Source organism: Ips typographus, linkage group LG1 (assembly GCF_016097725.1).
Source record: "Ips typographus isolate SLU linkage group LG1, UJ_Ityp_2.0, whole genome shotgun sequence".
Taxonomy (NCBI): domain Eukaryota; kingdom Metazoa; phylum Arthropoda; class Insecta; order Coleoptera; family Curculionidae; genus Ips; species Ips typographus.
The window spans coordinates 22,013,790-22,027,553 of NC_138422.1; the positions used below are offsets into that span (position 1 = coordinate 22,013,790).

Here is a 13,764-nt window from a genome sequence, read left to right on the forward strand (position 1 = left end):
ATAAGAGTATTAAAAGCTGTGTAGAAAATCAGCAACTAATTGACTTATTTCTTTAAATAGAGTTGTTTGCGTATTTGTCCCAAAATCGACCGAAATATGGATACAAAAGAAAGAAAAGAAACCTCCCGGCGTTCCGCAAAAGTTTATCGAGTTTCAGACTTAATGTTCTCGGTCCAATCCTAGGGGAGCAAACGAAAAGTCAACGGACGTGTAGGGTGGGAAGATTGTTAGCTTAGTCGAAGCTATGTTAAGCTCTTCTTTCGCTTCCTGAAAAAAACACCAACAAGGCAATCCATCATCCCCCCCGTTGGATAATACAATAGATCAAAGTTATAGTCCCCGGCTTAAATAATTGAATGTCAAAAGTATCGACAAAAAGGAACAACACTCGAAATAAACGCCAACCGTAACGATCCAACCATTTCTCTTATTGGGAACGCGATTTTTTGCCCGAATTACTCCGAGCCCTTACCAAAAGGCAAAAACGGCGCCCTTTTAGTCGTGCTGAGAATTTCCATTGTTCCCTAGTTGATATGCATTGATTGTGATATCAATTTCTAATCCGAATAAAAAGGGTTTTAAATTTTACTAATGCAGCTGTCAAAGTACTAAAAAAAAGCTTAAATCGTATTCTCAGAAAAACAAATGTGGAATAATATCCCATATTAACTTTGCACCACAAGTGTTGTTAAGTTTTGGTGTTAAAGAAGAATGAATTGGAGCACTATTTTCAGTAGATAGGTATAAAAATTTCATTTCAAAGTTATAGATAGGAATTCAAGGAATAAGACAAAGGTGGAACACTTCGTAAGTGACGTTTCATATCACAAAATATCAGTCAGAGTGTGTGATAAAGTGGTTATGTGAAAAACTGTCGTATGACGTCCTAGCCTCGTTGACAGACTGATGATGTGTCACTGACGAAGTTATTTCTATTTTTGTCAGGAGCATTGGCTTCCAATGGTTCTCTTTCTTTATCATTAAGTTCCTGTGTATAATTTTAAATTTTCTATACTTGTGTAGAGTTTCTTCATATAGCCAATGCAATCTGTTTTGGTCGTGTTTTAAGGATTAGCCACACAAAACAATTAAGAGTTTATTAGGATCAAATATTTATAGAAACTTAAAAATCATATATCATGTTTCATTTTATAGAAAAACTAACGGATGACAAAATTTAAGAATTGCTAGAAAACTGAGAATAATGAAAATAAAAATAATTTTATAGTGTTTTTTTAGTCTATTGGATAGGAAATTTAATGGAAATTCCAAAAATGTGCTTAAAACAATCATTTTCTCACTTTGGGTTTTACAGGCGATTTTGTCCCTCACTGTCCTTTCAAAGTGAGTTTCTGACAGATCAAACTTTGACATCGCTTTTCTTCCTGACTGTACCAAATTTTGTAGTTTTTTTTAGTCTATTGGATAGGAAATTTAATGAAAATTCTAATTGTTTGTCACTACATTTCTCCCTGACTTTACGTGAATATGTAGATTTAAACTGAAATTTGAATTTTGATTCATTTTGAAATTCTCGTGCTAATAAAAAAAAATCTTTTTTTTATTCAAATTTGAACACCCTGTATATCCGTAACGAAACAACTTATTTTCTGAACCCTGAAATATGACGCATTTATCGTGACAAAACTCTGTATATCTCACATTTGCTATAGAGGATTTTAAGAAGATCTTGGTAGTTTATAGAGGAAAAAATACAGATTTAAGCAGGAAAGACAATGCAAATCTTTCCTAAAACAATTTACTTTCATCAAGACAAAATAAAATTTGCTAAACCTATTTTCTTAACTGTATCGAAATATTGTGTATCCACCATAAACTTTGGCAATTCTCATATTATTAATTAACCTTGTAGAGCTAGAATTGAAATAACTGGTAAAAGCTCTTCAGCATTCTCAAAACATTACTTCATTCAACATGGTTAGTTTCTCTTCAAAATATCTACACTTTGCCTTTTTCAAATTTGCTTTGCTTTGTCCAATTCTTTTTCATTGGGTTTATATGTTTTGTTATAAATTGATATCTTTACAATGTCTGGGCTAGAAAAATTCTTGATAGATTGACAATTTAGGTCCAGATTTTGATGCAGTACAGTAAATGGACATATGATTGTTCTACACCATTTTCTAATGTAGTTCATAAAGGACCAAGTGAGATTCAGAAAAGGTCAAGCGTAATTCAGAATAAGGAACTGCAATTCAGAAACCATCAAGTGTAATTCATAATAGGCAACTGTAATTCAGAAACCATCAAGTGCAATTCAGAACATTGAAAGGCAATTCCATAAAATACATTATCTGTGGATAAAATTACCAAAGCTGAAATTCCAAAGCATTTTAATGCATTAATATACTTTATAATACAATATATGTTATGAAAAAAAAACAATTTAAACTGAATTACACTTGAATAAACTTTCTGAATTGCAATTAACAATTTCTAAATTACAGTTGGCTATTCTGAATTACTCTTGATTTTTTCTGAATTACAATTAACTCTTTCTAAATTACAGTTAGAAATGGTGTAGATAATATCTATGTAGTCATTTGGCTGGATTTGGTCTCTTCCTAATTATTCCTTTCACGTTCCTTATGCAAAACACCTTCTTTACTACCTAGATTACTCTACACCATTTCTAACTGTAATTCAGAAAGATTCAAGTGTAATTTTAAATAGTCTGTAAGTATATTAATTTATTAAAGTGCCTTGGAGTTTCAGCTTTGGTAAATTTATCCACAGATAATGTATTTTATGGAATTTTCTTTCAATTTCTGAATTTTATTTGATGATTTCTGAATATTTTTTTTTTTCCGAATTTCACTTGATGGTTTATGAATTACAGTTCCTTAATCTGAATTACGCTTGACCTTTTCTGAATCTCACTTGGTCTTTTCTGAACTACATTATTTGGAAATGGTGTAGTAATAATTTAAACATTTAAATGTTGGCATATGAATGGGCTATAAAGATCCTTTATCCTGACGTTTTGCTAATTCTTTGACATTGAGTTTATGTGTTTTGGTAAGAAATTGATATTTTTACAATGCCTAAGCTAGGGTAATTACTTATCGATTGACCATTTAGGTCTAGTTTTTGATACAGAACAGTGATTGTTCACTTAGAATCCTTCTAAAACATCCATATGATACCCAACTGTTGACATGGACATGATTTCTTCCTAATTAGTCCTTTCAAGATCCCTATGCAAAACACCTTCTTTGCTACATAGATTAGTCTAGTCGAGTATTCGTTTGGCTATCGACCGGTAAACACGTATTCGAGTTATTGTAGTGCGAATTTTGTGAATTCGGTACCATCGGCGGCGAGTGGTACTCGATCGCCGTTATCGCTGACCAAGCACAAACAAAAACAAAATCAACAACAAAACACAATGCTTAGCAATGCAATGTTGCACACTCCAAATAAACCCACTTTATCATTGTATACAACTAAAAAACAACAAGACCCGCAAGATGAATTAGCGCCTAACAATGGAAAGGATACAGTTGCACAACTGCAATCCCAATTAAATACGATGCAGAAGTTGTATGATGAACTAATGCTCAAATATACAGTATTAGAAAGAAAATTGTCACACACAGACACTGAAAAAATTGAATACTGGACAGACGAGGAAGAACTTAGCAAGGAAACGGAATGGATTAGAGTAAGGAATGCAAAAAAGCGAAAGGCAAGCAGTTCCCCAAAAGAACCGGTGCAGAGTAGCAGCATAAAAAACACTCGACAACAGCAGCAAAACCATACAGAAAGGAAACCTCCACCAGTAATTATCAGCAAAATTAATAATTATAATGCCTTAACTGAAGATTTAGTGAAAAATCAAATAAAGTTTCAGACAAGCATGCTTGCTGGAGGAAGGATAAAAATAAATGTCAATGACGAAAGTGACTATAGGAATCTAACAACTGCAGTCAAAAATATGAATCTAGAATGGCATTCTTTTCAAGACAAACAGACTAGACCAATTAAAGTGGTGGTTAGAAATTTACACCATACGTGCAAAATAGAAGATATTACTGCAGATCTAAAAGATAAAAAATTGAATATATTGGATGTTTGCCAGCTTTTGAGAAGCAAAGACAAAACTCCGTTACCCTTATTTGTGTTAACATTCAGCAGAGAAGAAGACATTAAAAAAATCTACGAAATTGGAGACATTTTACATATGAAAGTGAAAATAGAGGCATTCAAAAAACCCAAACTTATTCCGCAATGCAAAAATTGTCAGGATTATGGACATACCCAAAAATATTGTGGAAAAGAACCTAGATGTGTAAAATGTGCTGGCAAGCATCATACAATAGACTGCAAGAAACCTAGCAATACCCCGGCCAAATGCGTACACTGTGGCGAGGCTCATCCTGCCAACTACAGGGGATGCACCACAGCCATAACGCTGCAAGAGCTACGAAACAAAGCTAACAATAAAAAGTTACCAGATAGACAGCATTCCGAAGCAAGCAACAATAGAACAAATGGACAGAGACTAGTAGACGACCATATAACATATTCCCAAATAACAAGCGGACTAGAACAAGCTCAAGGAACAAGTAGTGCGGATTCTACAACAGTAATGCTACAAAAAATTATGAAACAGATCCAGCAGCAGGAAAAAAGACAAGAAGAATTTAAAAAATCTATACTTGATAGACTAGCCCAATTGGAAAACTTGCAAAGCCGCCGATTAAACCGAGATGGTAAGTGATTTGCGAATACTTGAGTGGAATGCAAATGGACTTCTGCAACACCAGCATGAGTTGCAAGTTATATTAGAAACCCAGCATATTGATGTATGTTTGATTTCCGAAACACATTTTACAAATCAAATGTATATTAAATTTAACGGATACCATATCTATCATGCACTGCACCCGCAAAATACTGCAAGAGGCGGAGCAGCCGTTATAATAAAACAAAACATAATTCACTATGAAAGACAGAGCTATGAGACAGAGGAAATACAGGCTGCGAGTGTGAGCATCAGAACAAAAAAATTTGAAATTACGGTAGCATCGATGTATTCACCACCAAGGCATATTATTGACAGGAATGCGTATTCCTTCTTTTTTAATACGTTAGGAGAAAAATTCATTGTCGGCGGAGACTTCAACGCCAAACACACCCATTGGGGTTCGCGGTTGACAACAAAAAAGGGAAAGGAACTGTACCAAGCTATCATCAAATTAGATGCCAAATGGCACTCAACTGGAAAACCTACTTATTGGCCAACGGATATCAATAAGGTTCCAGATCTCCTAGATTTTTTCGTCTCAAGAAAACTTGCAGTAAGTCATGTACACATTGAGGAAGAACACGGACTATCCTCTGATCATTCACCGATCCTACTAACGCTCAGTGAATACGTCATAACTAAAGGATCAAATCCGACCCTAACAAATAAAAAAACTGACTGGGAAAGTTTTAAAATGGAAATTCACGAAAGAATTAAGTTGAACGTACCTATCAAATCAATACAGCAATTAGAATTAGAATCAAAAAAATTCATTATTGATGTTCAGCAAGCAGCATGGAATAACACCCCAGAAATAAGAAGAAGAACCGCTGGAATAAACTATCCCAAGGAAATACGCGATCTTATAAAAGAGAAGAGGAGAGCTAGAAAAGAGTGGCAAAAGTCCAGAACGAGAGAAAATAAAACTGTACTAAACAACCTAACGCAACAATTAAAGAGGGAAATTCAAGAAATTAAAAATGAGTCAATAAACAAGTACCTTAGGGAACTAACTGATGATCAGAACTCAGATTATTCACTCTGGAAAGCCGCTAAAAGATTAAATCGACCAATAAAATCAATACCTCCAATTCGAGAAGAGAGTGGCATCTGGGCTAGAACCAACAAACAAAAAGCTGCTCTATTTGCCACTTACCTGCAAAATATTTTCCAACCAAACGAGAAACAAGCAGAATGTCCTCAAACAGAAACAACACAAAAAAGTTTAGAAATAAAATTAGTAACACCAAAGGAGGTAATCAAAGAAATAAAAGAAAACATAAACTCCAAAAAAGCTCCAGGTTATGATTTAATTACGGGAGAAATACTTAAACAACTCCCAAAAAAAGGGGTTATTAAAATTACCCATTTAATTAATGCTTCGTTTCGCTTGAAATACGTTCCTATGTTGTGGAAAACGGCAGACGTAATTATGATACCAAAACCCGGCAAAACCGTAAACGAAGCTAAATCTTACAGACCCATTTCTCTCCTACCTGTGCTATCAAAATTATTTGAGAAACTTTTTCATACAAGGCTGAAGAAAATCATTGATGAAAGACAGATGGTTCCTGACCATCAGTTTGGGTTTCGCAACAAACATTCTACAGTGGATCAAGTACATAGAATAACAGAAATAATTGAAGACTGCCTAGAAAAGAAGGAGATATGCTCCGCCGTCTTTCTAGACGTCGCCCAGGCATTTGATAAAGTTTGGCATGATGGCCTCATCAAGAAATTAAAGGTGCTCTTTCCATTGCAGTATACACAGCTATTAGAATCATATTTATGTCAAAGAACCTTCAGAATCAAACAAGAGAACGAGTACTCGGAATTAAAAATCATAAACGCTGGAGTCCCCCAAGGCAGTGTCCTTGGACCAGTGCTATACTTGTTATATACTTGCGACATACCGGTAACAGACAACATAAAACTAGCAACATTTGCTGACGATACTGCAGTTCTAGCAGTAGGAAATTCCATAGAAGAGACAACTGCCAATCTTCAATATGCAGTAAATGCCATAAACGCGTGGACTGCACAGTGGCGGATTAAATTAAATGAAAATAAATCTGTTCATATGAATTTTACAAATAGAAAAGTAAACCATCTTTCAGTGCAATTAAACAACAATATAATTCCTCGCAAACAAACTACTAAATATTTAGGTCTTAACCTTGATGTCAAGCTTAAATGGAAAGTTCACGTTAAAATGAAAACTGAACAATTAAAACTCAAATATAAAAGCATGTATTGGCTACTGGGAAGAGATTCGCAGCTTTCCATCAAAAACAAACTACTGGTTTACCAGCAGGTCCTTAAACCAGTGTGGACATATGGCCTTCCGTTGTGGGGTTGTACCAAACCAAGCAATTACAATTGCCTACAAGTGTTTCAGAATCGGGTACTAAGGAACATTGTAAATGCACCCTGGTATGTTCGGAATGAGGATCTGCATCGGGAGCTACAGGTGCGGACAGTCAAAGAAGAAATAGCGATAGCAGCCAGGAGACATGAAGAAAGACTCCACAACCATCCGAATGTTGAAGCGCTTCAACTGCTAGACAACCAGAACACAGTGAGGAGGCTCAAAAGAACTAAACCGTTTGAGCTTGTGAACCTGTGAAGTGAACTGTGAAAAAGCAGAGTACAGTGCGGGTTAGGCACAACAGTTGACCAGGTGCGAAACACGCGAAAACCTGTGATGGACCGCTGGGAATGTCACAGTTAAATCACTGTAGTAAATTAGGTTATATTTAGGATGCTTGTTAATCTTAAGATTAGGTGCATCACAAAACTTAAAAAAAAAAAAAAAAAAAAAAAATAGATTAGTCTAGTAATTCAAATATTTATATTGTTGGCATATGACTGGGCTATAAAGATCCTTTATCCCGACGACCCTGATGCAGGGAACTAAAGCAACAGAAAACAGCGAGAGCATTTCGCATTAATTCCGCTTTACCTTCCATTTACGTCGGCATACGCCCTTTGTTAGTCCCGCACACAATGCCTGAGCCCGATTTTATTGCAAACCCTCTATTTGTTTATACAATTAATTAATACTTCTGTCGTGCCAGACGTGTTTATTTTTGATTACGACGCACAAATTGCTACGGTTCTGTGTGTTAATTTAAGATTACTCATTCCGCTCCTTTGGACACGAGAGGGTTATTTTTAGGCTACGCTCGAAATCGCAAAGGATAAATCAATCAGCGGTATTAGCACAACAAAAAGGGATGGTTTTGCTTTAGGGATGGCGCAGAATCGAGTTTAAATTAAAGGTTTCCTGTAAAAAAATCGAAACTACTGATTAAGGATCACGTCTGGTAGCATTATTGTTTCACTCGTCACCAAACCACCCATTTCAGACCATTAACATTCCAAACAAACATAATATCCTAAATTAAAACCCCTCAGAAATTACAGTATAGTGTCTCCCAACGTGAATGCCTGAGGCACTTTTTCTGGTACGCCCCTGATGTTATTCCCTCCATTGAGGGGGGATGCCTATACGCGGTTTTGTATATGCTTGTGTACTTAATACGTCAGCTGTCTAACTGCGATTTTAGAGGTGTTTGGCAACATGGTCGTCGTAACAATCACTGTTTCATATAAACGGATTATCGTACGCTATTGTTCAGTTCTGGACAATAAACGGGGAGGGTTGGAGTGTACGAGAGGCACAAAAGGCCTTAAATAATGCGTCGCTTTTTATTGCCCTGATTGGATTCGGACTGTCGAATTTAAAGATTAATTTGTTCATTGTGGGGCTGTCACGTTTTTAGTAACAATCTTGGTTCACCATGTTCATAAATTTGTTTTAAAATATAAAATTCAAATCAAGTAAAGTCGGAGAAAAAATTTACAGTTTTCTATCAGAACTGTAAACTTTCTTACAATTTTGCTCTTCTTTTACTGTACTTGTCAAAGTTTGTTCATCCAGCCAAAAATACAGATTTTCTTTGCATCAATATGGTACATTCTAAAACTAAACCAGAAACCTTATTTGGTTCTATCAAGAACACAATGCTTGCAATTATTGTATTTTGACTAAATTAACCTGAGAAACCGTGCGATGCCCTATCACTCGATCATTCCTAAACTTCACTCATATGTATAGTCAATTTATTTAAGTGTTCTGAAAATAGTTAGTCGGAGCTTGTTATGTTGAAAAAATTGACTATTTGGAATGAACATTGCTGAAAAAACAGTGTTACAGGTAATATTATAGCATTCCTGATAATGAGCTACATAATCTAGAGCTACATAATAGTTATTTACATTACTAGTGGGGTATGAGCATTTTTATAGTCACGAGTGGGAGTGTTGCCACGACGAGGTCGTAGACCGAGTTGTGGTGATCACACGAGTACGTTAATTTGCCATACCCCACGGGTGATGTACAACATTTTATCTACGACCATCAGAAGCAGCGTAAAGTAAGAAAAAAATTCATATTTTGTGCAATGTGAACTATTTAGGAACGTCTCGTATATGCTTGCTACGGGTAGTTATTTGTTACCCTTAAATCTTGTCATCTACGCTGTACTGTTTTGGTGTTGTTGCTATGGTGGCCATTTGTTTCCACATATCACTTAAGCGACAATTTAACAGTGTCAGTCACAAATTTTTAAAAGTGCATTTCGTTATGAACATGTCTGAAGAACTTCCGTCAGATATTGAAGAAGCTGCCGCAAACGTGGTATCTGGCTTGTTGCCTGCCAAGTCAAAGGAGAAATATGAAAAAATGTATCAACGTTTTGTCATCTGGTGCGAGACCAAGAACATAAAGAGTCCCTTTCAAGAAAAAGTGTTACTCGTGTACTTTGAAACCTTGGCAGCAACCTATAGTTCATCCAGCCTTTTTTTTTTTTTTTTGTGTAAATTCGATCCAAGAACTTTCTAATTCAGGAATTCATTTCACTTTTAATATTTATAAAAAGTAAAATATAGTTATTATTTAAGATAGGTCTGTTCATGGTTTTATCAAAGTTATGTTTAAATTCAATAAACAATTACAGCAGAAATTTTCATTTAAAGTTGTTTTATCGCACTAGTGCGATAAAATCGATTATTATCGCACTAGTGCGGTAAAATCGCTCATTACGTAACTCAAAATGAGCTATGTAATGAATGATTACCATGCTAGGAGTAGATAAAGTTAATATTCAGTTTTTTATCATCTTGAAACACATTTATCTGTACATTATCAATTACCTTAGTTCTTCTCGACATTTCGCATTCAGTGGATCCGACATATTTGTGCTGTATCCAAGTCCAGATAGATCATCTGCTTAAAAGTTAAATACAATTTCAAGTCTTCTAAATGTTTAGGAGATTTTTGGATATTGCTGTTTTTCTGGTATTCGCACAGTCATTTTCAGATTATTACACATACTCCAAATATCACTTTTAATATAGTTCTTCAGTGAAATCCGGACTTTTTGCCCTATCTCCAACTCATTCACAAGAATAGTTTAACTCATCTTCAGGAGGCTGTACAGTGACAGAAGGATTCACTAGCATCTTCTTCAGACGATTTTAGACTTCATTTTCACTTTGTGGTAAAGAATCTTCATACAGCTTTATATATTCTAATGGTTTCCTATTCTCGACAGCCTTTTTAGACAATTTTTGTCATAGAAGATGCTAGTTTTAACGATTTAAGCTGGGGAAGTTCAAGTGATCATATATTTTAAGTATTCCTCTTCTCGACATCCTGTTTGAAAATTTTTGTTGTGGTTGTTGTGTGTTTCAACTGAGGAAGTTTCATTGAGACAATTTCTAAATTATTCATTTTATTTCCTGACGAAGTGGTCATTCCGACACTTTGGAATTTAGTAAATTAAAGTGATTTAAATGGAAAAAGTGACAATCTGGTACCTCACGCTGTTTGAATGTAAATCGAACGAAATACCTAATTATAATGACCATCTACAGGACTTCTTTTAATGTTAAATAATTCAGTTTTTCATCATTTTGAAATATATGTTTCTATACATTATCAATTATCCTTGTTCTTCTTGACATTTTGTAGTTTATGTTATTTTTACCAAGTCATCTTGTATACTACATGTTTGTGTTATGTCTAGATAATCATCTGCAAAAAGTTTAATTTTCATCCAGATTGCTTCTCAATTTCTTGTTTAAGCGATTTCACAAGCCTTATTTCTGATTTTTTTAAGTAATTTTCACCTGCTTCATCTATCGGTTTTAAAATATTTTCAAAATTTATATGGTGATTGTTGAGTCATCTCCCAAAAATTTTACGACACAAGAAATCATTAGTATCTTCTTCAGAGGACTGAATTTTCAATTTGTGGTAAAAAATGGTTATAAAGTTTAAGATCTCTTTTTCTCAACATCCTTTTTAGAAAATTGTTGTTAATGCTTGTTTTGGCCCATAAAACGTTTTACCTGTTTCAACTATCTATTTTGTCGATATCACAATTCTATTCCAAGCCAGGGTAATGGTATATCTTCTAAAAATTCGTATATTTTTGATTCTCCTGTACATCATTTAAATCTCCTTTAGAAAATGTAGTCATTCGGCGATTATAAAAGTGCTTTTTATTACTACATTCAGTGGATTTATTTTATTTATGGTTTTACGTTTTGGATTTCCTTTTAGGAAGATCTGGCAAAGGATGATGATCATACATTTTTCTCTTAAACAGCGTTTTGAGAAAAAAAAAATGTATTTTTAACCTAAAACCTGTAAATTTCGAAAGCCTTAGTTTTTCTTGATATCTTTTTTGAGCATATTTTTATCAAGTCTCACATATTCCGAGTAATTCAATTAATTTGTATTAGTGGTTTTATTGTTTTGTGTTAAATAATGTTCGTAAAGTTGTATATATTTGTAAATACTTCTGTGGAAGTACTATGTAACCTAATAGAGATAGAAATAGCGATTTCAACAAGATAGACATAGTAAGATATACAAGTTAAAGTGAAATAAAGTAAAGCATTTCTTTTCTATTCCCTTACATAGTTCCCCTGCAGGTCTTCTTCTCAAAGACGACATTTTAAAGACAATCTTCTTTAGCTCTCTAGAACATTTTACTTCAAATATTAGTGTGTGTGATTCCAGCAATCATATTGACATCTTCTCTACTCTTCATGAATCTACTCGTTCTTCTTCTTCACGTGCCTTCCTCGGTCCTCAGGACGTTGGCCATCTCTATCTTCTGCTAATCTTAGAATTTCACCAGCTTCATGAACTTCACCAGCTTCTATCCACTGTCCGATATTTTTCAGCCCGGAGATCTGCCTCCTACCAGAACCTCGTTTTACTTCTATTTTTACTTTGAGAATGATTTGTAGAAGGCGGTATGTTTCTCCGCGCAATATGTGGCCCAGATAGGCATTTTGCTACACTTTATTGTTGTTAGCAATTCGGTTCAGGCTCTTTGCAAGACGTTTTTGTTGATCCAAGAAACCCGCAACATCCTTCCATGAATCCACATCTCAATCTATTGATTTTAAGACCCAGATCGCTTTTGAACATTGAAGGGTGGACAGGTGGTCTGGAACATCATCAGATTCTATAATATGAGAAGCAGCAAGACCTTTTACTCTAATAAATGAACACAACAGTGAATCAATGGCAGTTGCTGTCAACAAATCAATAAACTCTAAAATATCATCACTAGAGTAGATAATATGTTATGCGTGGTTGTCTTTTGTAGTTATTCCAAATAAAAAGTAAAGAATTAGCAATATTGCATCACTATCCTCAAAAGTATGGAACAGTTGCCTTATTGTTAAGTCTGTTTACACCATAATAAAATTTAACACTTACACTGACTTGCTCTTAGCATATCAACCAAAAGCAAGCAGATAATCATATTTGACATTGCTGTTGTCTGTCTGTGAGTAACAAAACTGGTTTCACCTATAGTGTATGCAGCTTTACCTCAACATATTTCTTCACTATAATTTGAACGAAATAACCTTATAAATTCAAAATTCAGACAGTAAAAGGAGTGCATCGTCAGGAAAAGGGCACGAACCTATCCAAATTCCCGTCCGCCCAAAACGGCTTTGTATATAGTAATTTGCGAGTCCTTCTGCATACGAAACGTCCATATAGTCTTCGTTCGCTTGTAAAGTAAATGGCTGAGAAAAGCAAGCTGACGTCGTATGAATAATAAAAGCTGGGAAGAACACTATTCGGATGCACAATTTCAATTCGCCATGACACATTCTTTATTGGTCCTCGTTTTAAAGAAGCTTGATTTATGTTACAAATGTTGCAGTGCGTGTAGTTGCATGTGGTGGTGGTTTTGCTTTAATTTAAACTTAACAAGTGTGCCTACTAATCCCCAAAGTAAACTAGAACAAACTTGTAAACGACATGTCCTTCTTCCAGAAATTCCGAAACGTCAGATGGCGCTGGCAGTTCCAGTGATGAATGGTCCGAACCAAGGTGAAGAGTGAGTGTGGTGAATTTTCCAGCTGTGATACAAAAAAAAGGTTAAGACTGGTTTTAAGTTTTTTTTGGACTACCTCAAAATTGGAAACGGTTTTAGGATAATACTCATGAGGTTAACGACTACAATACTCGGTAGGTGACACTCTTGTAAACGCTTATTTTCTGTTTATTGTATTAAAGTGTATATAGACTGGATAATTTATATTGTATATAGCACGAATGTATCGAATTCGATTCCTACTACTTTACTATAAAAATGTATATAAATGTGAGTTGTTAATATTAAAAAAAGTAATTTTAATAGCCACCATACTAGCTGTAGATCAGCGTTTTGCAACTGTGATAATTATTGAAATACGCTACTTTAATTTTATAATTTAAATTTATTTTTGATTGCGTCTTTCTTCGTATTTGTACGTTGTATAGGGATACAATTAATATAAATAAACACTTTTCCTCTAAACCTACTTGAGTTTTATTTCCTTTCAGGGTTTAAAACTGCAAATTGTAATGGAAAAACAAGGTAAGTAGCACAGTTTTCCAGAATTTACCACTT

At 34.7% G+C, this 13,764-nt stretch overlaps 1 protein-coding gene across 2 annotated transcripts in view; it reads left to right on the plus strand.

Moving 5' to 3' along the window:
* The window catches only part of Toll-6 (Toll-like receptor 6), a 72,941-nt gene that overhangs the window by 11,161 nt on the left and 48,016 nt on the right, over positions 1-13,764 (plus strand). Inside the window, exon 2 of one of the 2 annotated variants that reach the window (XM_081972485.1) lies at positions 13,146-13,671. The exons of the other annotated variant lie outside the window; for it this stretch is intronic. The gene's annotated coding sequence lies outside the window, so the exon portion shown is untranslated. Of the gene's footprint in view, positions 1-13,145; positions 13,672-13,764 lie in introns of those variants that run through there. 2 annotated transcript variants of the gene reach the window in all.